The sequence below is a fragment of the Alosa sapidissima genome, chromosome 7, assembly GCF_018492685.1.
Source record: "Alosa sapidissima isolate fAloSap1 chromosome 7, fAloSap1.pri, whole genome shotgun sequence".
Taxonomy (NCBI): domain Eukaryota; kingdom Metazoa; phylum Chordata; class Actinopteri; order Clupeiformes; family Clupeidae; genus Alosa; species Alosa sapidissima.
Genome location: NC_055963.1, coordinates 35,958,249 through 35,984,312, shown reverse-complemented (window position 1 = coordinate 35,984,312; position 26,064 = coordinate 35,958,249). Strand labels below are relative to the sequence as shown.

At 39.5% G+C, this 26,064-nt stretch overlaps 2 long non-coding RNA genes across 2 annotated transcripts; one reads left to right on the top strand and one right to left on the bottom strand.

The window, feature by feature from the left end:
• Positions 1–445: 445 nt before the first annotated feature.
• LOC121712911 lies at positions 446–24,042 on the bottom strand. Its single transcript, XR_006032693.1, has 2 exons — positions 23,879–24,042; positions 446–499 (listed from the first exon to the last, which is right to left on the bottom strand). It is a non-coding gene; the product is annotated as an uncharacterized LOC121712911 (long non-coding RNA).
• A 3-nt stretch (positions 24,043–24,045) lies between these two features.
• LOC121712903 lies at positions 24,046–25,263 on the top strand. Its single transcript, XR_006032685.1, has 3 exons — positions 24,046–24,123; positions 24,259–24,306; positions 24,870–25,263. It is a non-coding gene; the product is annotated as an uncharacterized LOC121712903 (long non-coding RNA).
• The last annotated feature ends 801 nt before the right edge of the window (positions 25,264–26,064 follow it).

Sequence of the window (26,064 nt, the reverse complement as noted above, 5' to 3'; positions counted from 1 at the left end):
TGCAATGATTTATTTATACAAACACACACTGGTAAATAATAATAATAATGAATATATGACATTTTATATATTACAATAATACATGTATTACATTTTCACTTTAAATACCTTTGTGCATTGTATTTATTTGTATTCATCTGTTTTATTTATCTATGTATGTGCATTTTATTTATTATATTTGTTGACTAAATCTGTATTTGTCTGTCTAACAGTGCAATTCAAAATTTAGCACTTTTCATTTGTTTTCTTTGTGCACGCTTGCGTTTTGCCAATTCCTGTTTGCAGACACTGCACCTCCAATTCAAAACACTAAGATCAGTAGTCTGCAAACAACTTCTGTGCATGTACAGTCTCTTACAGATTCCTGATACACTACATGTGAGCACACTTCACCTAACCCGGCCATACAGGTGCAGTGGCCAAATCGAACAAGTCCCTCCTTTTCCACAGCAACCCAAGTTGTCAGAGGCGATTCATTCAAGCTGTAGGAATGATGTACCTAACATAGAAAAAGGTTTTAGTTAGATAAAGTATATCATTTACAAGCACAGATATTTTTTAAAGCTACACATTTCTTTTCTTTTTTTAATTAGGTTACCATATATGTTTACATGTGGCATCACGTGGGTAGACAAATCAGACGAACTGCAAGCTGTGCGTCCAGCTGGGTTTCACTTCTAAGCAGTCCCTCCACGATTTCGCGAGGATGTTTTGAGATTGTTGCGATCTAAAATGCCTGATTTCGCGACAACTTTTCCAAAAAAATTGCGATGGAAGTTGCGGTGCTTTTAGCTGTTTGTTGCGAAGAAATTGCGGGAGGAAGTGAAAATTGCAAAAATAGTTGCGAGTTTTTTTTATTATTATTTTTTAATTGAGGGCAATTAAGGTTAGTAGGGTAAGACCAAAATCACACTGATCATCTTGATGTTTATTAAAAAGGATAAGTAAAGGTAAATAGTAAGGGTTACAGAAAATCAAAGTAGGCCTACTTTATTTGTGTAAATACTTTGACTGGGGTAATTCACAAAGCAGTAACCTTTTGTAGAACTGTCCAAAAAAGACAGCCCCCTAAAGAGATGGCATCATGTCATGTTTCAATACATTCATATATGTTGTAATTCATATTAAGCTCATATATTTTTAATAATTCATATTCTGTGATTTGCATAATTACTAATAGCAAACTAAGTATCTAGTAATTTCATATTGATTTAAACTATTAGACTACACTTTTCTTTAATGTTATTAGGCTACATTGGTGGTGTGCTTGTCTAATTGACTGCCTGCCACTTTAAGGACGTGAGAGTAGCATAATTACATTTCTACATGCAAGTGGATTAAGGCTTGCATCTCACTGTGTTCGGCTACGAGTGGAACTTTTTGCATAGTGCATTACGATATGTGGATGGAATTCAGGATGTTGTCTATGCCATTATTTAAAATAAATGTTAAATGAAATCATTCTTGGATCACAGAAGAGGTAAATGTCTTGAAATGTTATTAATTTCTATGATTTTGGTAGCACTACACAAACTGAGCAAACATGAGACGAGCTAAAAGGAGAGGTGTAAACGTTTGCCAAATGGGTACTGTAGCCTACTCAAATGTCGGTAAAGTAGGCCTTAATTAACTTACTTTCATAGTCTAGGTAGGTTAGTAACACCAGGTTGAGAGATGCAAGTAAAGCAGATCATTAACGTTAGCCTTCTATTTATTGTCATCAAAACTGCAGAGGAGTGAACAGACAAGTTATAGGGCAGTCTCTGGTGTCTGCAGAAGTGAGTGTGGCATCTGACTCAATATTCTGCGTGAGGGACTGTTGTGGTAGGCCTAGTTGAAATTTCACGGGGAAACCATGATGATTAGTGAAATTTGTGAAAAAGTTGCGGTGTTTGGACAAAATTGCGAAGTCGCCCAGAATTCACGAGGATTTGCTGAATTTGCGTTAATTGTTGCGATCGCAACATCGCAAATTCCTGGAGGGACTGTCTAAGTGACGGTCATAAATTGTCCTGTCATAGAGACAGTTGACGTGCATAATTTCAGACTGATGTTATGTTTCATGTCAATCGTGTAATCTTAACTAAACGTGCTTACACGTTCGCCAGTAGGTGGAGAGAACGCGTTATCATCTGTACGTGATTTGATATGATATGAGAAGAAGAGTACATGGTGAATGAATGACACGTTACTGTTGTACTGCGTCTACTTATTACTTACAGTTACTTTGCAGGCATACTATCGTACAATTATTACTACTACATTACAACCTAACAGATTGCTAACAGGATTATACGCATTTCGCTGCCCCAACTGCTCTTGTCTGTTGTCTGATGCTATGTGGAGTGGATAAGCAGGTAGGCTACAATGTTGACATCCTGCTAGCCATATATGATACAGTTGGCATACGTTTTTTTTTAAAACTACTTATCAAGCTGTCATTCGCCGGCAGGCAGGGTGTAGGCTACATATTCAGATGAAGACTTAATCACACGATGGAACAGATGTCACTTTGTGTAACTTATAGCTACAAACATGCAAACATTAGCAAACGGGTAACGTTAGCTAGCTAACCTTATACATTTCCACCCCTATTTTGGAGTTTTTCCTCGAAATTGCACACCGCCTACTTAAAATGGCCCTGTTGCCACATACTTTGACTTACAATCAAGTGCCTGACCTCTTTGGAAAGCTAAGGCCTTGTAGAATTTTTTGGTACCAATAGATTGACTGTGTGATGAACTATCAGAGAGTGGCAAAGGGTAGAATGATAGTTTTTTTTATAGGCGGTTATGCACATCTCTAGAAATGACCACATTCTGCCCTCTTGGTCACTTATTTTCTCTTGAAAACACCACTGAGGCCCACTACCAGGTCTTGTGAATCTGTATGTCAAAGTAGATCCTTATAGGATGAAGTATGACTGTGTGGGACCCATATTTGTGTGGGCATACACATGCGTTTTGCTAAGTGTCCATTTGGAGACTCCAAAAGGACCTTTGGTTACCCAAAACTAAAACTCTTCCTATACAAGAACCCCTTTATGCAGAACCATGATCTTGGTGTCAAATGAAAGGTTACAGTCTGTGTCTCATGATGGAGTGATCCCTGGAGAGCTTTGCAGTGGCTGTGCCATACATTTAGAGATGCATTATCTGACCTGGAACTCTTACTTTTGCTCCAACACCTTTGAGATTTCCATGAAAAAATGACAAACAAGGTAATGCAGCAAACATTTGTATTATAAAATGAAACAAAGGTAAAAATAGTAAATATTATTATCTCCCCCTTCCTCTGCCTCTCCCCCTGCTTCTTGCAGCACCCTTTCCTCTTTGTGTCCCACTGGTCTCAGCCACCGGCTCCTCTTCCTCAGACACAGGATCCTCAGCTCTTGATGTTTTGCTTGGTGGGACCCAGTCTTCATTGCTGTCACTGAAACAATTGTACAGATGGAAGTTAGACTCAGACCCACTAAAGTATATGAAAACCCTTCCCAACAACTTATACAAATTATATAAATGTGTGTACTCAGGTCACACCTCCCCTGCACTCTTTTTTACACAAACACACACACACTGCATTCTCACCTAACTCCCCTCCCCCAGATACCAGAACTATTCACACCTCCCCCTGCACTCTCTTTTACACACACACACACACACACACACACTGCATTCTCACCTAACACCTAAAAACTATGCACTAAACATTACAAAAGCAAACGAAACTGTATCTGTAACTGTATATGGATATAAGTAGTATACTCACAGCTCGAAATCAGGGTCCTTCCCAGCTAAAAAGTTGTGCTCCTCCTCGGAGTCGCATTCGGAGAAACTACTTTCGGCTCCTCCAGATCATCGATGTCCTCCGGTTCAACATGTTTCGTTTTTGCTTGTCTTTTTGGCATGTTTTTACAAACAAAAACCTTCAAAAACTGCCTCTTGATTGTTCAGTAAAACACTTCCAAAACACTGCTTCGGTGACTATGTTTACGCATCTGTTTTACGCATTGAATTTAGCCGACAAGGAAGTAGAATGTGACGATGTGTCACATGTCTAAAGAAAGCTCTCCTCATTGGCTACACAGACATCTAGGTCCCATCTCATTGGCTCAATCAGACGCAGCGCTATTGCCATTCAAAGACTGGTTGTCAGATTCATCGCTTACGTGACTCATTGGCTTTGATGGCATCTATCTCGACTCTCATTGGTCCTACAGACATGTAATTGGTATCGATGGAATCAGAAGAGCCTCGTGAACACGCAGAGTACCGTGAATCCAGCGACAATAATGGAAGTAGAACCGAAATATATGGATTTCCGCGAAAAATAAGTTTTTACTTCGCTTCTTTTCGTATGCATCTGTTTTGTTTGTACTGGCGTGTACAACTACTCAATATATTGGCAATAAAACAATGTAGATATTTTACATCTATGGATTCTTACGAAAATTTCAAGACCAAGCATGCTGGGCTAACTTATTGGTACGGCCATACAGACAAGTGACAAAGTATGAACGCAGCAACTTTGGGGGGTGGTGGAGGGGGGTATTCTGATATGTTATATATCGGGATAAACTTATATTTTACACACAAAATATATGTTAATTCATGGAAAGCTTTACATATATCGATTCTTGAGATTCTCAGCTTTAAAATGGTATATAGCATGACTATGGTAGTTCATGATAAGGTGCAAAAAAATGCATGGGGGTTGTTGGGGGGAGGTGGGGGGCACTGTATTTGTCCCGAATTCGGGTCACTATTAATGTACTGGGCTAACTAGTAACACTCACCTTTTATGAAGATATTCCTGTTTTTCACCTCCCATACAACAGCGTTGTTAACCCATCAACTCTTGATAAAAAGATAGCTATCTGTACTTTTGTAGGCTTTCATTTTTTGTGCGGTGTAAGGTGGCGGATTATCTATAAGATATGTAAATATCTCCAAACTCCAAGTCTGGTAGAGACTTTGCCAGCTTCAAAGCAATGAAAACATCAGCGGGTGCTGTGTAACGTTATGGATCACACGTTCCGAGTATGTTAATCTTTTCTTAATATCTATTTGAACATTTGGTGACATATGGTCTCTAAATAGTTAATTGATTGTAGTATTGGAAATCTGCAAGGCTGCAATTCCCTTGGCTGGCCACTGTTCGTCGCCATTTTGTTAGCGTTTCTTGCCCGCCAGGTATCCATGGTAATCACGTGACTGCAAAGTATGAATACAATCGCTAACGTTACCGAACGCAGAATAACACCAGGACAAGGATGAGGGCAGCATCACAGCAGCAACGGTCATAGAAAGGCATTCGTAAAAAAAAGAGAAACATTTACTGAACGCTTGCCATAACGTTAATGGTTGTGGTTTGATATTACATCTGACAGGATGCTATCTTGCAATCAAATCTAATTCTTTAAATCACATGGACGAAATTACATGTTTAAATTAGGGATGTCCGATATTATCGGCCCGATATTAGCATAAAAATGTAATATCTGTTAATATCGTTATCGGATTTTTTTGCCTTAAAACCGATAAAATAATGCTTGCGTTACACCCAAATAGTGCCTATGCGCTCCTGAAGCGTTTACCGCCGCACAGATGATGACCTCATCAAGCTGCGTCTTGAAGCATACAGACAAGCGTGGATGGCTGCCTGCAGTAACAAACTTTCTCGCTCTGTTTCAACATTATGTCTGTGGTTTGGAATTATTTTCAAGTGTCTCCTTCGGACGTTAAACTTGCGATTTGCAATGACTGCAAAGCATCAGTTATGCGAGGCGGAACCAAGACTTCTTCGTTCAATACTTCCAATTTAATCTCCCACCTCAGGATGAATCATTCAGAGAGTTACACGGCATTTGTGCAGCAAAGCAATGAGAAAAAGCAACAGGGACAGGCGGCGGCACTGAAAAAAAAGACTCAGTTGACGCTCAAAGAGTCCACCGAGAAAAAACAGAAATATGCCAAGGACCACCCCAGGGCAAAAGCCATCAATCGGAAAATCATCGAGTGTATTGCCTGGATAACCAGCCCTTTTCAATCGTGGAAGACACCGGATTCACCAATCTTGTGGAGTTCCTCGAGCCACGCTTTACCATGCCCAATCGCAAGTATGTAACAGATGTTTGCTTACCCGAGTTGTACAGTGTTGTTTACAGCCACATCGAGAAGCTAATTGCTGATGCTGTATCCATTAGCTTCACAACAGATATCTGGTCTTCAAGCGTTAGCCAGGTTAGCATGTTGAGCTTGACTGCTCAATGGCTAGATAAAGACTTTGTGCTGAAAAAGTCTGTGCTTCATTCCCAAGAATGCCGCGGGTCTCATACGGCAGAAGCAATCGCATCTGCTTTTGAAGGGATGTTAGAGACAGGGAAACTCCCCAAGGAGAATGTGCACGTAGTGGTTAGAGACAACGCACGCAACATAGCTAAAGCTACGTCGGAGTTTGGTGTCCCAAGTCTGCCCTGCATGGCACATACCTTGCAGCTCGTAGTGAATGGAGGTGCCCTGTCTCAGCGCAGTATTGGACACTTCAAGCACTCACCACTTGCTTGCAGTCGTTTTGAAGACATAAAAAAAGAACTCAATATGCCCGTGAAAAAGCTGCAACAAGACGTCTCCACCAGGTGGAATTCCACCTATTATATGATGCAGAGCCTGGTGGAGCAAAAGAGGGCTTTAAGTGCATATGCTGCTGATTATGAACTCCCCACCACATTGACAGCAACCCAGTGGGTGATTATGGAGAAGATGATCACCCTCCTGGAACACCTTTGAGCAGCTAAACATCAGCTCTGCAGAGGCCACTGCTGCAGATGTCATCCCTGGTGTGGCGTCCCTGACACGGCTGCTTGCCAAGATGGATGAATCAGACAAAGGTGTGCAAACAAACTCTGTTGGAAGCTGTCAGTAAGCGCTTTAATGCTGTGCAAACTGAACCTCTTTATGCAATTGCAACCATGGTTGATGCTCGCTACAAAGACCGTTATTTTGACCCGGATAAGGAGGAAGCACAGAATATGCTGCTGAAAGTTGTGGATGAAATGGCCAGTGTGGGCAATGATCAGCGAGAAGACGCTGCTGGTGCCAGTGCAGATGATCCAGGCCAGGAGGACCAGGACCCCCCACCTAAGAGGGCCCGAACTGGGAGCCTGCAGGACATACAGAAATCCTCACAGAGAATGATGTCGCCAAACAAGCAACTACAGGCGAAACAGCATCACAGGTGAGATGAGTAAATAATAAACTTTATCAGCAGATTTGTTGAGTGTCTCACATGAAAATGTTCATTAAGTGAATCAAATAAACATACGCCTGTCCGTGCATTGAAGAAAAGTAAGTAGACTTTTCTGTTTTGTTTTTACTTCTTATTTAGGATCATGCATACCTGGGAGAAGCCACCATCCTCAAGACAGCATGCCCTTTCAAGTACTGGAGCTTCACTTGCCCGAGTTGCACGCAAGTACCTCACTGCGCCCTGTACCAGCGTAGACAGCGAGCGGCTGTTCAGCGCCGTCTCCCATGTCATAGACGAAAAGAGAAATCGCATACACTGCAACAATGCTGAGATGCTTATTTTCATTCAGAAAAATCTACCTCCCACATATATGGACAAGGGAAAAAATTAGACCAGTCATATAGGCGAGTCAGCATCAATCTTTTAGCCTCATTTGTTGCACTTTAAAGGGGGGTTATGTTTACTAGTCTGGACTGAAGCTGTTTTTATTTTTTGTGCATTTCTTGTTATTATTTGCACATGTTGTTACTCATTGAAAGAGCAGGGTGGATTGAGCCCAGTGTATGTTTATATTTTAATGATTGTGGGTATGGCCCGTTATGAAGGCCAGTCAGTCTTTTAGCCCCGTTCATTGGACTAATACTAAAGGAGGACTTTGTTTACTACTCTGGAAGGTCTGGACTGAAACTTTGTGCCTTCCTTGTTCTTATTGCACACTACCTTAATGTTGCATCTCTTTGTTGTTGCTCATGTAGAGCAGTGCTGATTGAGCCCATTTCACCTCAAGCCTGAAGTATTTTTTGTAGCTCAAACAAATGTTTTCAAATGCTATGTTGCACATAATTGTTCAGGTACAATGTTTTATTATTTGTGAAGAAATCAAATTTGCCCTATTTGTTGTGGGCATTGTCAAGATTATCTCAGGGAATGTAATCCAAACAATTAAAAAAAAAAAAATAAACATGGCACTTTTTCCCTAAATTAAGTAAGTATTTTTCTTATTTTGCACAGACAATGTTAACATTTGGAAAGCCTTGTTGCATTCAAGAATGGGGCATCACAATAACATTAAATAAGCATGTGGGGCATCACAATAACATTAAGCATGTTGTGTTAATTCCACAACAGGAGATATGGGTGGTTGACGTGACACTCAATTTTTGTGTTCCCAGTGACAAATATAACTAAAATTTGATAATATTTCATTAAAATTCATTTTTTAATATGCAGTTCATTCTTCTACATCTAATCCATCTGCAAACAATGAGTATCGTTCTTCAACTGTGAAAATATTCTGTTTTGAACATGGCATTTGTCCACCAGTGCAACTGTCCTCGGTAGTATTACTTATCTTGAAACGATTGTAATTTAATGAAAAATTCATCTAAATACATTAAAATACTTGAATGCATGTCATACGAGTGTTTACTTAATGAATCTAGAGGTTATAAGTGTTAAGGTTTCTATGTAGAGTTATTATGACACATTACATTTTGTCCGCAAAACTGGTGTCCTTCTGGAGCAACGCCATTTATGTGGATATAAAACAGACATTAATGTGACCACCCCATTACTGAGAGGGGTCCTTCCAGAATTAGGAAGGACAGAAGACATCACTGGAGCAGATGGACTGCACACAAGGTCAATTCTGTCTCAAATATTTTCATAATATTACTATTTCCGTGCAGTGTTGGAACTGGTCGTCTTAAGGTAGTCCTTTGGTACAACGCAATTTAAGTATTGATCTGAATATTTTTATCAATTTACATTGATTGATCATTGAAAATAATGTAAACCTTAACACTGTTACTCAGGATGAAGAATGTCTCTCCTATAGCTAGGCCGCAAACTAGCATTGATTTTGAAAACATCCACTGGTGCAACGCACTGTCCTATAGTACAACATGAAGTCAGTTTAATTAATTTTTTTCTTTTACTCCCATCATAATGAACCTTACTATAGTGAAAGCAAACATGTAAACAAACATTTTTTGTATTACAAATTTTATTGAAAAATTAGTTAAAATATGCAAAAGAGATATAATCCGAGTCTAATTTTTTTTTAGGATGGCCCGTCAACTAAAACCTTCCTTCCCTGTTTTGTTAAAGCTAGTTTGATTTCCATGTTGAAAGTGAGAGACTGAGATGACCACCAAGGAAAGGTCCAGGAAGTTTAGGGAGAGGCTGATAACATACTTCCCCTCTCAGTACAGCTTTAAAAAACAAAGCACTACCTGCATGACTACATCATGCATCATCAAACATCAGTCATGCCATAGACAACAACAAACAGGCTATTGGGATATTTCTGGATCTATCGAAAGTATTCAATACCATTGATACCAATGGTTTACTTATCAAACTGCAGCATGGAGATGGTTCAAAACTACCTTCAGAATAGAGAGCAGTTCGTACTTATAAATGAACATAAATCAGTTCAGAAAACTATTACTCTTGGTGTCCCCCAGGGATCCATACTTGGGCCTCTTATGTTCACCCTTCATATCAATGACCTAGATGTTTCTGATGCCTTTCATAAAGTGTTATTTGCAGATGATACCAACCTGATCCTGTCTCACAAAAATCTTCTTGTCTTGCAGGAAACTGCAAACAAGGGGTTGTTGAAAGTGGACACTTGGTTTAAGTGCAACACATTATCACTAAATATCAATAAAACAAACTATATTATATTTCGCTCCACACTATGCTGATTGGTTGTTCAATGAATTTGACCCAGTTATTTTATAGATGAATTCCAATCATGATTATGTGAAAGTGTGGCTATCAGAAAAAATATTTTACCTATGTTGTACTAAAATTTTGACTGAATTTAAAATAATTATGGGCATACTAGTACTCTGTTGTCCAATGGTGCAACAGTATGTCCTGTGGTACAACAAATTGAATTGTGAGTGGAAAAGGTATTTTAATGAAAAAATTATGTAAAAAGTGTTGGATAGTATAATAATGCTATCATTACTATACAGCTATAAGGATGAAATGAAGATTCCTTGGGTTTTATACTAAATATAATGAATGTAACCCAGACATTTGGGTGAAGTCTCTATGTGTACATCTTATAGTATATAAATAACATAATTCTGAATTTTTGGGGGTATGTTTGATGTGGAAATATAGTTGGGGCAAACTAATATGCCTTGGGCTCATCTATCTTATCTGTCCAACATTCTCTGAATTAAATAATGACATTTTTTATTTTGTTGCACCGGTGGACGCATTTTAGGACTACCACACCAAAAAGTGAATAATATGCAAAATATATGAATAATTAGAAATGGACACATTCAGTTTTTAATTATTCACATAAGGGAATATAATTAATGTCATTTGATATCAATGTCATTTGATATTTTTGAATTATAATTTTTTTCACTTTGAATTTGAGTTCACGTCAACCACCCACATGTGATGTTACCTAAATTAGTTTTGAGGAAAAATAACCCACATATCGACATCGGTATCGGCTGATATCGGAATCGAAAATTGAGAGTTGGACAATATCGGCATATCGGATATCGGCAAAAAAGCCAATATTGGACATCCCTAGTTTAAATCGTTAATTTTTTTGGGCTGGCATGCGTCGACATAGCTAATCGATTAACTTTATTAACGTTAGGCTAGATCAGTGTTACTCATTGCGCGGCAAAATTTGCTTTTACTCATTTTGAGTAGGCCTAAACTGTTCGCCAAAGGCCATCAACTCTGACCCCAGGTTGATAAAAACAAAAAGGTAGGCTAGGCTCTGATTTAGCCTAGTCTACTGTATGACTTCAACGAGGTGATCTTTAGTTTCGTTCTGCTTACAGTATCTCACTGCCACTTGCAACGCCTTTGAATGCAATCCGCTGCCCTGTTTACCAGTGTTGTGTGCCTTCTGGTTTTTCCCACCTACTGGTTTCCTTGCGCGTGCTCGAGTTGCTCACCACTAGGGATCGACCAATTATCGGCCTGGCCGATTATTAGGGCCGATATTTAGCATTTTTATAATAATCGGTATCGGTCATTTCGATAAGCCGATATTGAAATGGATAAAGAATGAAATGCGCTACTTTGTCTGTAAAGCGTATCTCACTCCCTGCATTTGCTACTCTGTGGTCAAGAGTAGGGATATATCGGGCCGATATTTGCGTTTTTTACGTGTATCGGCATCGGCCGATAAGCTGCTGCATTCGCCAACGTTGTTCCGTGGTATTTGTGGGAGTTTTATTCAGCAACCACCTGGCTGAGTGTTGGACGCGTGTGGTGTGTGTGTGTGTGTGTGTGTGTGTGTGTGTGTGTGTGTGTGTGTGTGTGTGTGTGTGTGTGTGTGTGTGTGTGTGTGTCTCCCTCCCTGAATGCCTGTTCTATAAAACATGCTTGCCATTGTATTTAGGGAGCTGCAAATAGCTAAGTTGTAGGCTATCCGTATGCATGCGTTAGCGGTAGCTGTTACGAACACTGGTCAATCATATGATTAAGTAATGCCGACGTTGTTCCGATATTTGTTGGAGCTTTATTCAGCGACCACCTGGCTGAGTTTTGGACGCGTGTGGTGTGTGCATCTCCCTCCCCCTTCGAGCGGGGCAGATCACTGGGGCCATCGCAGTGATATCAGAGCTTTAATAAGAGACGTGTAGTTGAATATTAACCCTTTAGGTGCCAGAGTTTTTTTTCCGAAACGATCAATTTTGACATCTTCATTTCAAAAGGCTATATCTTAAAAGTGATAAGATAGAGACTTTCTGTAAACTAGAGAAATATTATTGCATATTATGACGTCATATGGTGGCGGCCATCTTGGATTATAGAATTTTCATGAAAAGTCGCATGTTTGATTGATAAAATGCACCACTTCTTTCCCCCCAAAATGTCCCTCACCTTCTGTATGCTATATTGCACAATACTGAATGCTCAGGTAAATAGTAAGTAGTGAACAAACTGTAAATCATTACTAATAAATGGCAGAAACAAACCAAATGCATGTAGTGGTAGACTGGCCTTTTGCTGTAGAGATTTTCCATTTACTACATACAGTAGGCACTCTGATTCCATGTATGGGGCATATATATATTATTCAGATGACACACAAACACAAATAGACAAGACCTGTTTAGTTCAAAAGCTCATTTGCCACGGCAAGGCACAGATCAGGAGTGAGATGACGAGACAAGACAAGAGACAATGTTAGTATTTTTTTTTTCTTTTTGTTGTTTTTGTTGATGTTTTTTTTGTTTTTTTTTCTTAGCTGACAAAGACACACACATCACAAGGACATGAACACACAAAAAGGAACACATAGTGTATGTCCTAAATGATCAGGGAAATAGATAGCAAATCAACAGTGTAAATCATTACTAATAAATGGCTGACATTTTATTTTTTATGTAGCAGGCCTTTTGCTGTAGAGATAATGACTCCCTATCCCTATCCATACAGGGCCGGCATTCCCATCATCTTGTGATAGACTTTGCATGACCTAGTGTGTGTGTGTGTGTGTGTGTGTGTGTGTGTGTGTGTGTGTGGGTGTGTGGGAGAGGGCGAGGGAGAGAGCGTGTCACCACCTCCACCATGCGAGCAGCATGGCCAGATCTGCCTCGCGCGCGCCGAGTGGAGAGAATTTGCGCAGCTCGGACTAGGCCTACTGTCATTCTCATTGCGACTCCCCACACTGCCACTACGTTCCCCCCTAACTGTCCTATGAGCACTTCGACCTCGTCTAACATACCCAGTGGCATTAGACAAAGGCTCCACCACGTTACTGTCGCCACGATTGTGGAGAGGCACACGTTCAGAAGACAGAAGCTAGCGCTATGGACATAGGCTACCTCCAGCCTTGTTCGCCACACCACTAACACCCTGCTAACTTCCCGATGAACACTCCGAACCCGTGAAACATTATTCCCACCAGTGACATTGGGCAAACGATTCAACGTTTGTGCTTGGTGTAAGCTAAACTATGGAGTAAACTCTCACTTTGTCCAGCTGCATCATTGCAAGGCAGGGACGCATCTGAAGCCTCACTAAACGAATCACCGTCATTTTCTGAAGGCAGATATTCCCCTTCAGAATCAGGGTCCACGAATAGAAGACCCAACACTTCATTTCAGGTAAACTTTTTTGATGCCATTAGACGATAATCTAATGCAAATACTCGCTGACGTTGACAATATCGCTCTGACAAAGTGGCTCACACGCACACTAGCTCCGGTATTGTACGCACTGATTCAATGCAGCTGTAGCGCGAAAGTTTTGTTTAAAGAGTGCCCTTTTTTCGACTCGGGGATGACGTATGACATGTCTGCCATCTAGTGGAGTGGAGGTCGAACGAAATATGACACCCTATTTGACTAAATTGGCCGTTTTATTCAGTACCGCATCTTGTCGACTATAGTCGACTGTGGCGCCTAGAGGGTTAATTCGTGTTAACGTTTATCATGTACCAGACATACCGTGTATGCCTTACTTGTTTAGAGACGTTTGCTAACGTTATCATTATCAATCCAGTTCAATGGTGGTTCATCAGCTACCAAACAGAAGTTTGTGTGTGCGTCTGGTCTGTCTCACTCAGTGGGACACACGCATCACAGCGATATGAGAGTGCTGCGCTACCTGAAGGAGAGATTTTAAAACTTTTGAGAGATACGTTTTTATACCTTTTGACGTTGATGCCGTTTAGAACAGAAACATCTGACACCACGTTATTTCCATGTTATTTTCCTCTGCTGATTTATGTTCTGTGGTTGACAAATCTGGCAGCTTTTTTTTTAGAAAAATATAGACATAGAAAAATTGAAACCATGCAGTCTAAAATGACAAATCAAGCACTATATTTCAATAGCTACAGGCTTATTGTTTTATTAAATTATTTAAATGTGTTGACAAAGGACATTTTGTGATGACTTGAATTATGTCTTATAATATGTCAGCAAGCAATGCATCATCAAGGCTGTGTTGTAAGATGTTGATGAAAGCATTTTGCACAGTAAACCATATCAGTGCACCCATCCATAAGTTCAATAAATGTTCCTTTTTTAAATTGAGACTTATGGGTCAATGACGGATAAGGTTTTTCAACTGGCCAAATTTAAAATTCTAAAAATAAGAATTTCTGTTTCAATTGTTCAAACATTAAGAATGTTGGGTAAATGAAAATCCATATTAAAATTTCAAGTAATGTGATTTTAGTGTTTTTTCATGAGAATGAATTGGTTGCGGCCTTAAAAAATGTCATGTGGTGCGACCATAGATTATCTTAAAATTAAATGTATTTCCTTAACATGCTTAAAAGTTTGTTTACAAGTTCTTAATAATATGAACTGTTTAGAAACAAAGTATTTACATTTCTTTACTTTTTGTGAATATTGGACTGATATTTTTGTTCTATACTGTCATTGTCACCTTATAAAATATAATTAGAACCCTTATTTTTCCTGTAAGTTTTATAAAACTGATGGAAAAGTCTGAAAAATAGCATTGACTTAAACATACTATATGACTGATTAATAATTTAACCACAGAATTTTTCATTTTGAATTTAACACAGTTATTGCTATTATTGGTTGCACCATATGATGAGTGGTCGCACCAAATGACCCAAGGATCTCATATTGTTAAAAATATAAGTAGAGAGATTAATAAACTGTTATATTTTCATTTCATGAGGGTAATATAGTGCTTGCAAAGCAAAAAAAAAAAAAAAAAAACAACAATTAAATAAAAAATAAAAGTTTTACACAAGTAAAAGATTTTTAAGTTGCTAATGATGTTGAACATGTCCATATATTGGTAAAGGTATAAAAAGATAAGCTTTGTGAGGGCATTTGAAATATAGAAGGTGATGAAAACAAACACACATAGAAAGAAACAAATAAGAGACAGCTTAAGGGAGAAAAGGAGGTAAAAGTGTGTGAGTGATCGAGGGGATAAACAGAAGAAATTCAGGACGTAAAGTGAATGGGATTTAGCAGATGATTTTAAGAGATGGGGCAGGAGAAGATATTAAGATAGACAAAAGTGCATGGTTGGATGGAAAGGAAGAGATAATAAAAGATAAAGAAATTAAAAGATAGATAGACAGACAGACAGACTAACAACGGCAGAATGAAAGCTTTTTTGAGTAAAAGAGTGAGACATAGAAGTTAGGCTAACTACATGGGGAGGCTAGAAGACAGACAGATGATGGATAAAGAAAGATAGATAGTATTATAGATAGGTAGTGTGATAGATTGATAGTGTGATAGATAGCATGATTGTGTGATAGATAGTGATCTGTGATTGATAGTGTGTTAGTGGGATAGTTAGCGTGATAGATATATTGTGATAGATACCGTGATGAAGAGAGTAATAGGCCTAGTGTTTAACAGATAGAGAGAGAGAGTGAGTGTGTGTCTGTGTGTGCGTGTGTGTGTGAGAGAGTGAGAGAGAGAGAGAAAGTGATACAGAAATGAAATGGGGAAGTTTTCAGAGCAAACAAACTTAAACAAAAAAAGATGATTAAACAAATTTGATGATGTTGCCCAATCATCACTAATAATATAACAAATAAAAACAATAAAATAATGTGAAAAATAAATGGTAAGAAAATCCTATATTACAGTGTTAACGCCCCTCACCGCCACATACATAGTGATAGCCTATTTTTATGATGTTGATAATAAGTGAAATATATCTTTCTTGCTGAACAGAACACAGTGGGAGGGATAAATGATTAATAAATGTACATTTACCAAAGTAACCTTACATGTAAAATTATTTTTATTTACATTTTTGTCATTATAATGTACTAAGAGTAAATGTAAACGTTTTTTTCTGAAATCTTTGAAAATGTACTCTGAATGTATAAAAATTGATTCCATATAACACTAAAATAAATTGCATAGGCATATAAATCCTAAATTAAATGTAAAACCACACAAAAAAGCATTTTGTAATAGTCGCACCACATGATGTTTGGTCGCACCACATGACATTTTCAACTTGAGATCACATTTACAGGCACAAAATTGACCACCTACTCATAACAAACTTGATTCCTCTAAAAGGTCACTATTTCATTTCTAATCAAAAAATACATTTGAACAAATAAATTAATATTCATTGTATTGTTGAGGTCATACCACAAGACGTCCAAATTTGGCAACTTCTTGCCAGCTGTTATTTAAGCTATGTTTTTCCAAATATAAGAGATAATTACAAACTTGTTTGCTGCCCCAATGGGTGCCTGGCACACTAGTTTATGAATGCAACTTAAGATCTTTGAATTAATTTTGAAATAAAAGTCTCAAAATGGCAGTTTCTTGATGGTTGCACCAGATGATATTTGATTAAGTTGACATCTTCGGACAAAGTTTGTTTGTATAATAAGATGGACATAAAAATAAAAAAAGCTGTGTCATTTTCTACAGAGCTACAAAACACTTTTGAAAAAATGCTAGATAGAGCAGAACGCACATTTGAATAGATTCAGTGTAATTTTAAAGGTCACATTCACTGAGAAACCGTTTAATACTTGTTACTTTCGAAATACTATAGCTCACTCCAAGTTGCATATGCATGCTGCACGTGAAAATGATCTTCTACCCCCATTGTCCGCATTAGCCAATGAAAGAAAATACACGGAAAAACAAGCGAATCAGAAAGAGCCCTTCCCAATGACGCCGAAGGGAAACTGACTATTCATGGCCTCGCCCACCTTGGCTTGTGACCGCCTACAGGAAGACTGGAAGATTTTGCGGCTAGGGGATTGTCTCTCTGCAGCTAGTAGGAGCTAACAGCAAGTTGCCAACATGGCGGAAAAAAATCGTGCCTGTTTTATTTCTGGAAATAACACATCAATGTTGCATGTCTTGCCTTAGAAACATGAGTTGAGGAAGAAATGGTTCGGATTTATTGTTGGAACACCACCACCGAAGTAGTGCAACATTAGTTCTGTGTTCCAATCATTTCGACCACACTCACTGCCTTAGAAAGTGGTTTTGCATCGATGTTCTGAAAACCTGGTTCTGTACCGTCATGACGATCGACCACCAGCTCACAGGCTGTAAGTACAAACAAACTTTTCCACCTAACGTCTGTTACAAAATAGCATGTTCATATTTTTCACGTTAGCATGCATGAAAAGGGTACAAGCTAGGCTTAGGCTAGCCTATATTACAGGAAGCTACACCAGGCACGTAACTGAAGTGTTCTGTTCGCGACGTGTAAAATCAGAGAATGCCTAATAGGAAGGGCTCTGGTAAAATCCATTAGAGGAATGGTCTATTTTCCCGAACGTAGCCTACAGGCCACTAACACGCCAGGTGTAGCTACTTCCATTGATTAGGCCTATTGGAAGCTAATTGTTGCAGTACATAACGCGAACGGAATGCTTCAGTTACGTGCCTGGTGTAGCTACACTCATAAGAAACTGACCACACTACCCAGAGATTTAGCTTGTTGAACCTATAATCTTCTAACCTAAGCGTTAAACCACAAAAATATTTTATGCTTGACTAAGTACGGGTATTGTTCTAGTCTAAACAGGGAAAATCAAAAACACAATACCCCTGCACTATTAGGCTAAGTTGCTATCACTAGAGCTCAGGTATTTACACTTCAGTCTAATTAATGTCTTCTTGCCATTATTACATTGACCTTTGTAGGCCTACAATGATGTTTTGTTTGATTACTTGCTGTTTACTTAGTGTTTTGTATGTCTTCCAGAGCACATCCTCATGTCTTGCTACACAGCTTTCTAGCCTACATTAGGTCATCACGTTAGAAGCAAAGGTTTGTGATCTAACTTTTATTGTTGTGCTAGTTAGTTTCTAGAAGTCTTTTTCTAGTAGGCTAATACAGGTTCTTATGTGCTCGTCAATGTTTTGGAAAGTCAATTCATGGGTTTCTTCAGGTCACTTTCCACAGGTGTATAAAATCAAGCACCTCGATTATGAATGCAGACTGCATGGTGCTTGATTAATACACCTGTGTAAATGGACCTGATGAAACCCATGAATCGCATAACAGATAGAATTGATATTACCAAATGTCTTCTTGTGGGTGTGCTACTTAGTACATCATACACCTTACCACAGTCACTAAAATATTTTTGTTTCCATTGTGCCAGTACAGTTTTGTGATAGTGAATGTCCTGTGTACTATTAGTATCTTGTAACTTGACAGTAATACGCATTTATTTACTTTAGGTACCCAAACAGAATACTTCATGAAAAGTATGAGTATTGATACAAGCACTTCGGATACACCATGGGCATGGGGGCCTGCTACCTCTACTGCCATCAAGCCTGTTCATCCAAGGCCAGCTAGAACACCTCGGGTTGATCAAGAGGAGGGGAGGATGAAAGCGACATCTCCACAATAACACCTGATGGCTCCACCTATGGCCCAGCGCAATCAAAGAGCAATGTAATAAAATCATCACAGCCAACGAATGTGTTTTGTGTGTTGTCCCTTCGGATCCCCAGGACAATACAAGCCGAAACAACAACTCAGACCTTTTTCCCTAAATAATCCCAGCACCATCTTACAAAGGATCTGTAGGCCAGATGCATCGTCTGGCAAAAAGAGGACATTGTTAATTCTGTGCATAGTTTGAATGTTCTTGTTTTGTGTTTGCATGATTTTAATAGACTGCAATATTACTATTTGTCAGTGTTTCACGGACCACCTAGCAAAAAAACTTCAACAGTATATTACACAATAGGCCTTCTTACTGAACCACCTTGCTTATTGTCTTTGCACCTTGCTTATGGTGTCAGAGGATTCATATGATTTAAACTGGCATAGGTTACATCAGTGTTGCAGAACTGTTTGGATTTACATACAAGTTGGTTCAATATTGCAAACAACTCATCTATTATATTTTACCACATCTACTTGTGGAACACTTGAGATGGCTTGTGGACCACACTTTGAGTACCACTACTGTATGTAAATATAATAAAGTTGTTTATAGAAAATGTACCTGTTTTGTATATTTGTTTTAGGAGTTTCATCAGTTTTTGTCCCTTTTAAGCTAAAGGTTTATCTTACCTTTCATATCTTCTGTCTCAGAGGGCCATAGCTAGGTAGGTGTGTTTGCATTTAGATCTATATATATATATTGGGCTATGACCAGGTGGTCTTTCAATGATAGCATCATGGAATTCAAACCATAACTATCTATTTTCCGATAGCATTAGCAGGCTAGGTCAGTGGCTGAACTGCATTTTGGGTGCTTACCTGTGTTGTGAAGTAAAATATCTACTAGGAAGATTGCAAAGACTTTTGACTGTGTAAAGAAATAGGTCTTTATTTTAAAACGTTTCCAACTGTTTATTACTTGAAAGCAAGATGACGATTGTCACAAACGTTTAATGTTACCTCTTTTAGGAGAAATTTTAAGCTGACAGGCAATTGTTACCATTCTATTAAACCAACGTTCACCGACAAACGATCAGGAAGCGGTTCTTCTTCCTACTCGAATACTAGGATCAAACACATGAAGTTGTATCTCCGAAGACATTTTGTGCAACAGTTTTGACTCGAGTTTTAGCCAGGTTTTAGCACTGTAAAGTTGAATATGGAGCATAGCACAGGCAGAATCGGATGAGGACGCACTGGAGGAAGCGTCACAGTACTGTTAGCCAATCAGAGGTGAATTCATTAGCATGTCATTAATATTCATGACTAGAGGCGAAATCCAGTTGTTCCTCCCCGCCCACCTTCCCCACCAAACTAGAACAGCATGAAACAGACGCAGGACAGCATTTTTTTCACCAAAACTGGCTCACAGGGCATTCATCAATACTACAGACCACTGCAAAATTAATGAAAAAACGATGAGATGAGACCTTTAAAGAAGTTTCCCAAACAGCAGTCATGGTCGGACAGTCGCACCACATGATGATACTTCACTTAAGAGAAAAAATAAAAATACCTAAAGATTTTTCAAAAGGTAAAGTGGTTACAAATATGGGAGTGCTCCCACATATATATGGTGTGTCTGCAGGCATTCAAACTTTTTATAAACTTAAAAAATGCTGTTGGACAGAAAATCTAGACGTCACGTCATTGACCCTTATAACATTTGTTATCATCATTTGTGTAATTATGTGTCATTTGTATGATGTAAATTGAGGGAGCAAAATAAAAGCAGTATCGGCTCCAAATATCGGCTCAAGAAAATCGGCAGCCTGTATCGGTCATCGGGTAAGGCTGATGGAAAAAAATCGGTATCGGTACTAAAAAATCCATATCGGTCGATCCCTAGTCAAGAGCATTGTCCTGCCCACTACACCGTCTGATTTGTTAGTTAGCACGAATGCAGCCAATCAGGATCGAAGACTGAACACAGACAAAGTTCAGGATTCTCACTGAGGCAGACTGTAGACTGGGCTTCAGCTGTACGGAGCTATTTTTTGAAGGTAAGGAAGGTAGCCTACATTGCTGAAGTTGCAATGAATCACAATCATCTACACTGAAGTTACAAAAACACCACTTTGTAAGCTATTGTCTCTTTGATCCGGATCAATAAGTAAAGCACCTACTTCCTTCATTTAGCGAATTCCCGATTGATGCACGTTACTGATGCTGTTTACTAGTAAGCCTACAAACTCGGGTGCTGCGTGTCGGGAGTTCTCTGCCTCCGCCTCGTTCGTTAATTGTGAATAACGGGACACCTCGGCGGACATAGTACAGACAAGTCCTAAATTATGCGATAGCGAACGTCAAAAAGTCTAATTGCTCCTTTTTGAAACGGACTGTCAGAAAAGACAACATGCACCCAGGGCCAGCCGTAATTTAATCCGACCTGAACTAAATCGCGTCCTGAGCTTTAGGCTCAAAAGTGTAGCTTGTAGCCTACACATGGACACAAATTGCATACTTAAATAGCCTAAGAACTATTTTAAAACTGTTTTGTTTCTATTCAACTTCTCCTATGTCAACTATTCAACCGTAACACTTGCCATCACGCATGCACCTCTTCCTCTCCCTCTCTCGTGCACTCACACACACAATGGCAAAGCATCCTCTTTGTGACAGGTCCCTTAACAAGCATAGCCCATTGTGTAGGCCTAGTCTATCAAAATTATTGCTATCACTTAGCTCTTGGATTAACATGATACACAGGATTTACACATGCAAGTGATGCAAGTTGATAGACAATTGTGTATCAAAAGAAGAAAGAAAAGTTTGCATAATTAAATGCTTTTGAATTAATTTTTTGCAGCATATCGCCTTTACTACCTACCCACCTTTTTGACAACTGACATATCGGTTTTACATATCGGTTATCGGCCTCCTGTTTTGGTAATAATTGATATCGGTATCGGCCCTGAAAAAACTATATCGGTCGATCCCTACTCACCACAGCTGCAGGAGTTGTCAAACATTCGCAAACAAGTTGTTTTCGGCGGATTTGAAGTCGCATTTCATATCTGTCCCATGATCATTACACTACAATCACTCGTACAAAATACATGTAAAATAAAGGCTATAATTTTGCACACTTTATAGCATTAAAATGGATTCGAACCTGCAATAAATACGCACACCTATGAACCAGACCGACCTATTCAGCGCATTATCTCTTGGAGCCACTTCAATTCGGTGAAAACCGCCATCAATCATCTATTAATTAACCACACAAGCAACATTTTGTGTTGCATTAGGTGACACAAATGGTATTGCCTTTATCTTATAACTCCTTGTCTGAGCGACTATCAGGTCTATGGTTTTGAAAAGTCAAATGTTCCCTGACAAAGACATTTGTAAGAATGTTAGGTCTACTAGACCTACAATAACGTCATCACCAAATACATATTTTATTTTTATTTGATCAACCACAAAGAGTAGCATACTGTGCACAGTGCACTGACGGCTGTAGCAGCCTAAGGTAACCAGTTGTTTTAGATGAAGGGCAACCACTTGTTTCAGATAGCCTGGACAACATGTTACCTGGGTGTTGCCTACGTTATTAATTGATGGTAGCCTACAATAGTTAATTGTATCGCATAACAGCCAGGTATTAGTTGGCTCAAGGAGTAGGGAATCAGGCTGGAGAGAGTCGTGCATGTGTTGCTTTTGCGGGATCGAATCCAGTTTTATGCTAGTTTTCAAAACATATTTTTTTACATGTCTTTTGTCCGAGTGGCTGTAATGTAGCCGAGCGCTCATGGCTTATATGAAAAGCGACTTCAAACCGCCTAAATACAACTTGTTTGTGAATGTCTGACAACTGCTGCAGCGCATGCACGCGCAAGGAAACCAGTAGGTGGAGAAACCAGAAGGCACACAACACCGGCAATGCTACAGCGGACTTAAACTGCCACCTTGTGGCGATAAGTTGTAATACATTTCACGCAGCTGCTTGAATCATGGAAAGCGCGAATGAAGTGGCCACTTCTAAATGGGACCCACTGTATGTGGTAACAGCCAATACATTTTTTCAAATGTGCTTCATAAACATAGAATACTGCACTACAAAAACGCAAACATCTGAATTATACTTCTCTCTTCACCCAAATAATGAAGGTAAAAGAAAGTTATTAAGCCTTAATGGTGCTTCCTAAAGGGGGTATTGTCAAACTTGGCAACACAGCTGCATGCCATGTGGCATTGTTTACAAAACTTAACCGCAGCTCACGTTTGCAGGCACAGGCAGGCGACGTTAGTTCTGCTAGCATGAAACACAAAATGGACCGGTTTTTAATAATAAAAAAGGGACAGAAATGAGCTCAAAAACTAGACGGACAGACATACAGTGTTGTAACGAATAGTGGAGTGGATGAGGGAAATGAGTCTGAGGAAGCAGCAAACAAAAATCAGCACGAAGACACCGGAGAGGGGACGAGCAGACAAACGACAGGCGTAACGTTACCCAGTATTGGCTGTGTTATTTCTTTTTTTGTGGGATGTCCAATTTATATGTAGAAAAGCACATTTGCAAAGGTGACTTAGTATGTTGTCGTAAAAGTGGCTCTCCTTTTGATTTTGCACTGCCAATGTGGCTCTTGTGAAAAAAATAGTGAGGATCACTGCCTGGGCTAGATTCTACCTGCGTCGGAATCAAAAAACATTGCCGCCTAAAATGTTTCGGCCAGCAGCTAACCAGCTAACATTGGCTGGTAAATAAATCAAACAAAATAGGGTTTCCAATATCTTCCATAACATTTTAGTTGTTGAATCAGCAAAACACTTCTAAACAGCCTGAAAATACTAACGTTACGGCTTCAAATTCCTTTGAGAAGTCAAAAACTAGCATCTAGCTTCTAGAGGTAACGTTAATGTTATCTATCGATAGTGCTTTCTACAAGTCAGCCATTCAAAATAATCTTTAATATCGAATAAGCACTTTCAACATCAATATCGGAAACGAGGGTCATTGAGCTCACCGGTTAAAATGGTTAAAATTAAGTTAGAGTAGGATGACATGAAGTTAATGTTAGCCTAGCTAAATAGCAATTTTCGCCTTGTTAGCTGTAGAACTAACGTTATGCCAACTGTCACTCCCTCCAACTTGCCAAGTGTTTGGTTCACTTAGCACTACCGTAAGGATGCCATGATAGTTTTCTACAGAATGTAGATTCTAGTGCTAGCATTTTTCAGTTATTAGGCCTAGAATCTATACAAGGACTGTAGTTGTTCTTACCTTTTGCGAGATAAAAAGCAGCCTCTTCCAGTGCGTCCAAATAGGTAATCGTGGAGATTTGAGAAGAATAAAACTAGTCACAGCCAGAGCCATAGAGAGAAAGAGTTGCGACACTCCCATTGGACTCCGTTGTACGCTTTTTGCCGCCTACTTCCGCGGTATGCAGCCTCGCGTAGTTCCAAAAAGCCATTCTATGGCGTTGGACATCATTCACTTCCATTGCTGACTGTCGAGTAACTTCTGAGGTAAGTTGATTAAATAGCTACCTGTTTTGATTTGTCAACTGTCTATATTGTATCATAGGCCCTTTATGATGCATATACTTATCTTTTGTTGTATGTACACAGCGTAATTATATATATATATTTTTATCTTGGTAGACGACCGATTGCCTGCTAGTTTGTTAGCTTGACTTGCCTTCTGTGAAGGTAACGTTATATCCAGGGGTAAATTGATTTAAATAGCTACCTCTTTTGAACTGTCAACTGTCTATATTTTATCAGAGGCCCTTTATGATGCATATACTGATCTTTATTTGTATGTACACAGCGTAATTATATATATATATATATATATATATATATATATATGTGTTTTATCTTGGTAGACCACCGATTGCCTGTTTGTTAGCTTGACTTCGCCCTCTGTAAAGGTAACGTTAACGTTATATCCAGGCGTAAATTCATTAAATAGCTACCTCTTTTGAATGGTCAACTCTGTATATTATATAAATAGGCCCTTTATGGTGCATATGCTTATATTTATTTGTATGTGCACAGTGCAATTTATATATATTTTCTTAACTTGGTAGACAATCGATTTTCAGTCATTGCCTGCTACTTAGTTATCTCGATTTTGCGAGCTGTGAAGAATGTATGCTACACCAAAAATTACGAAGTTCAGTAGTGAATCTCTGACATATTTTATTTAGTAAATTATTGATGTTAGATTACTAGGATCATTAAGGTTGATTAAGGACGTTTTTTTTTAGGTTGTATCTGCTGAACCTGGCGGTGTTAGCTAGTCAGCTGAGTACTGTGTATCTGATGCTAGTAGAAATAAGGTTTGTTTAATTACACCCTTGAAAGGGCTGTTGGATTGCATGTAGGAATACAAATTATTTTACACAAAAATTATCATAAGCCATAATGAGCTTTAAAATGTTTATTACTCAGACAGTAGTGTGACTAATTTGTTTCCCAAACACTGCTGCTGCAGGCGGCTGCTGCTGGAGGCGATGACTGCTTGAGCTGGCTGGTGTTGGTGAAGGATGGTGATGGCGGCTGCTGCTGGTAATGGTGGCGGCTTCAGGTAATGGTGGCTGTTGCTGCTGGTGGCGGCTGCTGCTGGTAGCTGCTACTGCTGGTGGCGGCTGTTGGTGGCGGCTGCTGCTGGTAGCTGCTGCTGCTGGTGGCGGCTGCTACTGGTGGCGGCTGCTGGTGGTGGCGGCTGCTGGTGGTGGCTGTTGCTGGTGGCGGCTGTTGCTGGTGGCAGCTGCTGCTGGTGGCGGCTACTGCTGGCGGCTGTTGCTGGTGGCTGCTGCTGCTGGTGGCTACTGCTGGCGGCTGCTGCTGGTAATGGTGGCTGGTGCTGGCGACTTATATAGTGTTACCTGCTGTGTCCATTGTTGAATCTATTGTCGCCCTATTTCGCTTTATCTGCTTTTTAGTGTCCAGGACACAGATGAAGAGGATGTTAGTATGCGTTGTCGAGAGGAACTGCCCTACAGTGACTGGCCATAGTGCATAGTGGAACTCCACAGGTGTGAGTCTGATGTATGCAAGAGAAAGTATTTTCTAGGCAATCCTGAGTGAACTTAACCTGGCAATAGCCAGATGAATTTCGCTCCGCCTAGCTCCACTCATCCATCTGGAACCGATCCATTGAAGTGTTGCTTCAGAAGGCTGGGCCTAATCAAAAAATGCTTGCATATGATTGAATAAGCCACTTGTCTGTCATCTATCGACGTGCTACTTCAACCACTCACATCAAAGCCAACCCGTGACGCTAATAACAGACTCACAGTCGCTTCTACGCTATGTCACATCTATGAAACTCCCGCCCTGCGTCCTGATTGGCTAAACCATAAAGTTGGTTGGAGAAATCACTCTCAATGGAAGAGGTCCCAGATGGATGTGAGTGAAGCTAGGCGGAGCTAAGCGGAACGACATTCATCTGGCTAGGGT